The following is a 6764-nucleotide window of genomic DNA, read 5'->3' on the forward strand; positions in this document are numbered from 1 at the left end:
CTGCTTGGCTCAACCTGCCTAGAGGTGGGCAAAGGTGGCTTCTGCTGGTGTCCATGATTGAATGAGTGGATAAAGCTATGTTTGTGTTTCCCCTCCCCACTGGAAGGCTCCTCAGAGGGGCTGGAATTTGACCTATGTCTTAAGGGAGGCATGAGAAAGTCACTGGATGAACATTCTAGGTAAAGGCAGCCAGCCCCTGCAGTTCATAGTATTGCATAACAGTCTCAGACTGAGTAGTGAATTCCCTGCTGTAACAAACAGCCCCCATAGCGTACAGTGGTTTACACCCCACAGACACTGATTTCATGCTTGTACATAGGATGGGTGGGACAGCCACCCTCCACCCATCATTTACATTTTTGAGCTGCCATTTTTAACATTTAGCTTTAAAAGCTGCCCAGAGGATCTTGTCCACTCCAGGCAGCCAGACAGGGCAAAGAGCACGGAGCTGGCCCTTGTCACTTCCCCTCACTGTGTCTACTACTAGGGAAGCTGGAAAATAGAGATGTGTGGCCAGAAAACATATGGCAACATGACTTTAGGGGAATGCCAGCCACTGCCACAGTCTGATCCACTCCTCAGGGATGGATCAGAGACAAAAGTAGCCAGAGGCCCAGGCAAGGCAAGGGGGAGAGGAAAGAAGTGTTGGGAACCTGGGAGCAGCACTCTGGGGGCAGGCAGACACGCGGCTGACTCAGCCAGCTTCATTTTTGGTAAGCCAATTACCCTCCGAACGGATAGAGAGTCCTGGAACCCCACGGAGAAGAGAGCCTCCATGGTGCTCCAGCTGTTTATGGGAAGGAGAGAGAAGGACTGCAACAAGACTGACTTTTCACAGGCAGCCCTCAGGCCTCCCAGGGTAAAGTTTGGAAAACCCCTGGCTTCCCCTGGCATTGCCCTTGGCCCTCGGCCCCCCTCCTGCCTGGTTTTTCAGTCCCTCTTTCTGGGCGGGCTCCAGTGGCCAGGCCGTCGCCCGGCCTGACACCTCGGCTCAGTGCCCAGCCTGTGGGCCACTTGGGGCTCGAGTTACTGGTGGGAGCTAATTCAGGAGCCTGGCCCAGCCCTGTGGCTTTGATGGGATTTCATCACCCGCCTGCGCCTCTTGGCTGGGTGCCTGGGAGAGCACAGTGTTGCCCTGAGCTATCTGCTGCTACCAAGGAGAGGCACCCCTCTCTGAACAGAGGAGGATCTGGAGGTGAGGTTTGGGGACCCAGGGTCCACCCTGCCTGATAATCCAGCCTGCCCCAAAGCCACCGGCCTTCACCCAATTTTCCCAAGAGGCAGAGACAAGATAAAGGACAGAGAATTAACACTGAGCAACTTGTTAATGATTTTATGGCAGGCTAAATAAAATGTCTCAAATAAAACTACAGGAGACCTTCTTTAACCTTACCAGGCTGTAAATATGTATTAATTCAATCACTATCAGCAATTAAAGCCTAGTTTGGGAACAGTGACCTGAGACAAAAAGAAAAAGATATGGTCATCCTGGGAAATAAATCCAGAATAAAAGGAATTTCTTCCACCTTAGCTAATGAGCAGCTGTATACGGATGGAAATGAAGGCCTTTGCTTTCATACCGCTCATGCCTGGAGGAGAGGGAAGGTCCCCTTTACGGAGGGCTCTTGGAGGCATATTAGGGACGTTGTTACAATGCAAATGAGGAAGACCGTTGTGTTTGGGTGGTTTAGGGGTTTAGTAAAAGGAGTAACATTTCAATTAGTGGGGGAAGGAATGAGAACCTGCCTCAAAGAAGCTTAATTGGCAACTTGGCTTTCCCAGGGGGCTTTGAAGTCGCCTTGGAGATGGAAGGTTTTCAGAGATGGGTGGAGAACAGAGCAAAGTCCCGGGGCGGTGGGAGTGATAGGGCAGGTGGGGATGCGCAGAAGATGAAGCCCAGCGCGTCACCCAATCCCAGTGCTTGCTCCAAACTTCAAGGCTCCTGGACCCATTCCCCAGGGTATTTCACCCAATTCCCCTCTGGGAGCGACAGGACTGGTCCCTTTCTAAAGCAGTCTCGGTGAAACCACCTCGCTTTTAAGGACTGCAGTCTTAACCTCACCAGAGTGGAATTCCTTTTTTCTTCTCAAGAGTCCCTTTTGCTCTAAGAGTCTCTAAGTCCAGCTCAGCAGACTGGGGAATTCAACTCCTAATTGCTGTGTGTTTGGGGGAAGGGTGTGCAATATCGCATACAAATGTGTATTTTCTGTATGTGACTTCCAGGGAGGAGGAGAGTGGGTGTGTGCATTATTGCCTACAAATGTGTATTTTCTCTCTCTGCGTATGTGTGTGTGTATTGGAGGGCCACAGGGTCTAAAGATTCAAGTATGACCTGACCTGAAGGCAAGGAAGATAGCTCCGATTTTGCTACCAACGAGGTCCAGATGGGCATCTTTCTACTCTCTTCTTTTGCTGTTGTACACTCCTGTGAGCCGCAGTCAAAACAGCTCAGGAGTCACTCAAGTCTTCACGTATCTTGACGCACTTGAGGCTATATTCTCAATCCATGTATTCGCAAGGTATGATGAATTTTTTTTTAATATGGAAAAATTCTCCAAAGGGGATATTACAGATAACATGCCAAGATAATTGTTTGAAATGAAATTTGGAAGAAAATTCAACTAACCCTGTATTTTAGTTGAAAGATAGCCATCTGACCAGGGGTTTGGAGAGCCAGCCAAACCAAGGCTCCTAAGTGGTGGGCTGGTCTTTCTTAACTAGAAAAAAAAAAGAATGAAGAACTGCACAGTGACCCCACAGCTCCCTAGGTTCTCTGGATGTTGACTTTGGGGAGCACAAGCTTAACTCTGCCAAGTAAGCATCCGTGGATGTGGACTGGACTGTGTTGGAGGCGTGACCCATGAACCCTGAGCTGCTGGAGGACGCAATTACCCTCTGTTTGAAGCAATCAGCCCCAAACATGCCCTTGCTCTGGGTTCTCTCCCTCTGTCCTCCCTACTCTGAACTCTCTCCCTCTGTCCTCCCTGCTCCCGTGGGTGGCTTTTCCTGGAACGCTGGCTCATATCTCTGGAGCCTGTGGTTTGGGGATCGCCATTAGCCAACTACAACAGGGCCTGAAGAGTTTACTTCAGCTCTAAAATGGAAACGGGACCCACCCTCGGGGTAATGCTCAACCCTCTGCAGGTCTCAGCGGTGGCCTCTAACAAGTGACCCTCTTTCCACCCCTCACCTCGGGTGCCTGTGTAGCATGACCACTCCCCTCCCCAGCCTCTTCCCTTGTTGCTTTCCCAGAATTAAGACTGAACGAAAATACAATATCTGTCTGCACCCAGCACATTCCTGTATCCTGGGCAAACTGGGCCAACCAGCAGCCACAGCGGCATACCCAGTCTCCACACCACTGTGAGGACACAAAACCAGAGAACTCAGCAGAGCAACATCAGCTTCTGATAACTTCCATGCACACAGGAGATTCTGCACCAGTGATGAGCCAGTCACTCAGCAACACCAGGCTCTTCAGCCCCGGGAACGTATTATTGACTCTTGCTGTTTAGTCACCAAGTTGTGTCAGACTTTTTGTAACCTCATGCACTGTAGCCTGCCAGGCTCCTCCGTCCATGGGATTTTCCAGGCAAGAATACTGGAGTGGGTTGCCATTTCCTTCTCCTGAGGATCTTCCCCACCCAGGGATAGAACCTACAGGTGGACTCTACCACTGAGCCACATGGGAAGCCCATTACTGATTCTTAGCTGAGACAATACAGAATCCACGTGCTGGAAAGGACCTTAACAGAATCCTTACCAATCAATGCATAAGAAACTTGGGTCAAGAGAGGTGAAGAGACCTACTAGGTACCCGCAGGGAGTGAAGGGCAGAGTTGAGATTCAAACCCAGGTGGTGGGTCTGAGGCCAGTGCCTACCTTCTTATAATGTTAAATCCCAGTGTCTGCTTTCCAATGGGTGTCTACCTTGGCTGGCATGGAAATCAGCTTGTAAAAATCTGCAAAGAAAGAGAGAGAGAGAGAAAAAAGTAGGCTGCAAGGCAAAAAGAAGCCTGTAAGCATCTGTCATAGGTCTTCTTGTAGTGGATTAGCAAGACAGCATTATATACTCCTGCCCAGCTGAAGGAGCACTGTGCATACTTTCTCTACTTCTTCAAACCCTTTGTTACCATCAAAGCTGCTTCTGTGGTGCTTTGTTTAATATTTAAGAGAAAATTCTCCTGCTAGACCATCACTTCCAAAATGCACTTCTCAGTATCCAAAATATTTCTACATCCAACATCACACAACCTGTAAGGGCAAACAACAGGTTTTATTTATCACTTGTATTATCTACAAAGTGGAAATGCATCTTTCAGAGGTGAAGTCACTCATCCAAACCCATCATCCTCACAAATGGCTCATACAGACCTTGATTCCAAGGCTTCCAACACTTGGCAGCATCCTTGTCTCCAGCAGGAAACACCCGGGCTCTGACAATATCTTGTTATTTACTGGTTCCCTTTGGGGAACAATGAAATCAACGTTCCTTTGAAGCATGAGAGTTTGGATAGATGACATTGTGCATTGGTCACCGTCACTGCCTCCCCTCCCCTCTTCCAGCTGGTATGCAGGCGGCTAAGGCTGTTCTGAATCTGCAGTCCCAAGCTTACCCTCCCCATCAGAGTCCAGGGTACCCACAGTGCCTTTCTGAACCTCTGTTCTGGAATGAAGAAGCAGATCTTTCAGTCTCCTATTCTAAAGGAACAGGACATGAGGAAACACATCAGTCAATGGGGAGTGATGGAGAGGAGATAAAATCTTTTCATCAGTTTTGCTGCTTGAGAGTTTCTTCCACATAATACTAGGAAAGAAGTAAGGAACTAAAGGTGGAAAATATGAGCTAATACATGGTGCTCACTCCCCAGACTAGAGTCTTGCCAGTAGAGTAGATAACAAAATATTTCAGAGAAGAGGCAAGCAGCAAATAAAACCCCAAAAGGATAAGAATTACTTTCTCACAAATGTCTCCAAAAACAAAAAATGCCAAGGACACAAAGTACATGCTGCTTAGACCTAACCTAGGAGCACCGAACTCATACTTGAAATCTCCTGATACTAAAAAATAATGTTTAGAGGGAAATGAGTTCCTCTTGGACAATCCCACCTTTGTGTCTACCAAGCTCAAGTGGGCTTTTCTATAGAATACACCAAAATCTTCAGTTGGAAAATTGTGTGTGTTTGTGTCCACACTATGTGTAAAAGCTTGTTTCTTAGTTGAAACTCTTACCCACCTCTCATCTGGAAAATGGCAATGGCCTCCCTGGCCCTGGTCTTGAGCCCCGCCTCCACGCTGCTGTCTGGCACAGCTGACCACTTCCGGCTTTGACAGGAACCTGCCCAGAACTTCCCATTACCCATGAGATAAAGCCCACCTCATAGATGAAGTCCTCCCCTCCCTCTTCCAGCTCAAAGCTCATCATTTCCAGACTCACAATTTATGCTCCAGCAACACAGGGTTCTTCAAAGTTTCCTGTCCACGTCATGTTGTTTCTCTCCTCCACAGCTCCACTTACACTGGAGCCTCTGTGAGGAACACCACATCCCTCCAGGAACGCAGAACACATCCTGCCTTGCCCTTGTTCTCCCACAAGGCCCTGGACACACCTGCATCTCACACTTAGACTGATCTGGTTTTGTGTCTTTACTTGATTCTGTGCAAAACAACAGCTTTCTATTAGGAAATAAAATCAAAAACCACTCAACTCTTTAAGTTTGCAACCTGTTGAATGTTTATACATTTTTAACCTGCTCCCGAGATAAGAAACGTCCATTATATTTTTGAGGTCGGAGGCTAAGGTTTGATCATCTTTGCAATTTCAGCACCAAGCACGATGGCTGGCAGGCAGGTACTTAAGTTGTGGCTGAATGGATCACAGAATGGTTCTCTCCCTGTCTCTTCATCTGTTTGACTCACCTTTTCTACCAATTCTCCTTAACCTGAGTTGCTTAGCGAATAATTCAGAATTTCTTGCTCAGTCTTTGGGAGGCTGAATTTTGAGTGATGAGGTTATGAAGAAGTGTTGGTGGTTGGGAGCAGGGGTGGGGTCAACTTGGATTCTGATCACCAACCCTGGATATGCAACTTGGTAAGATCCAAGGGCTAAGCATAAGGGAAAATTCATATTTTCTCTTTATAGACTTCACACTATAATCACTGTGAAAGCTTACCATCAGTTAAGAACAAATGAAGAAAGCATACATCAGCTTTTTTGTTTCAGATCTAAGAGGAGGGACAAGTGGCATTTATTTCTTCCACCCTCAGCTTCTTATGCCAGGCATTAGCATCACCTCATCAACAGCTGGTACCACACCTGAGGAAGGAAGAGTCTATTCTACTTACATCCATGAAAGCAATTATAGGATATGAAACATAGGGTAATGCAACATAGAGTAATGTTTCCTAAATGCTAACATCCCCATCCACACACTCTTCTGTGAAGCCTACAACAGGAAACGGTTAACCTACCATTTACTTAGCACTTACTATGTGTCAGGCGCTGGGCTAAGCAACCACTTATATATGTATCTTCATACTTATTCTTCACAGGTACTCTCTCACATGGATGATATTATCCCCATTTTACAGACGAGAAGACTGAGCCACTAAAGCTGGGTTTGATCCCATATCTTCGATTCCAAAGCCTGTGATGATAACCACTATGCTTAATGCTAGGGCTAGCTCTGCCCCTCCATTGTCTCTGATACAGATGAGGACATCTATAGTGCTGAGATTGATAATCCCTGATCTAGAAGATATC

The 6764-nt window shown here is 47.3% G+C and overlaps 1 long non-coding RNA gene across 1 annotated transcript; it reads left to right on the forward strand.

Annotated features, from left to right (window-relative positions):
* The first annotated feature begins 1119 nt into the window (after window positions 1–1119).
* Window positions 1120–5644, forward strand: LOC122676103. The gene is made up of 3 exons (XR_006335425.1): window positions 1120–1195; window positions 2303–2519; window positions 5510–5644. It is a non-coding gene; the product is annotated as an uncharacterized LOC122676103 (long non-coding RNA).
* Window positions 5645–6764: the final 1120 nt, after the last annotated feature.

Source organism: Cervus elaphus, chromosome 19 (genome assembly GCF_910594005.1).
Source record: "Cervus elaphus chromosome 19, mCerEla1.1, whole genome shotgun sequence".
NCBI classification, from domain to species: domain Eukaryota; kingdom Metazoa; phylum Chordata; class Mammalia; order Artiodactyla; family Cervidae; genus Cervus; species Cervus elaphus.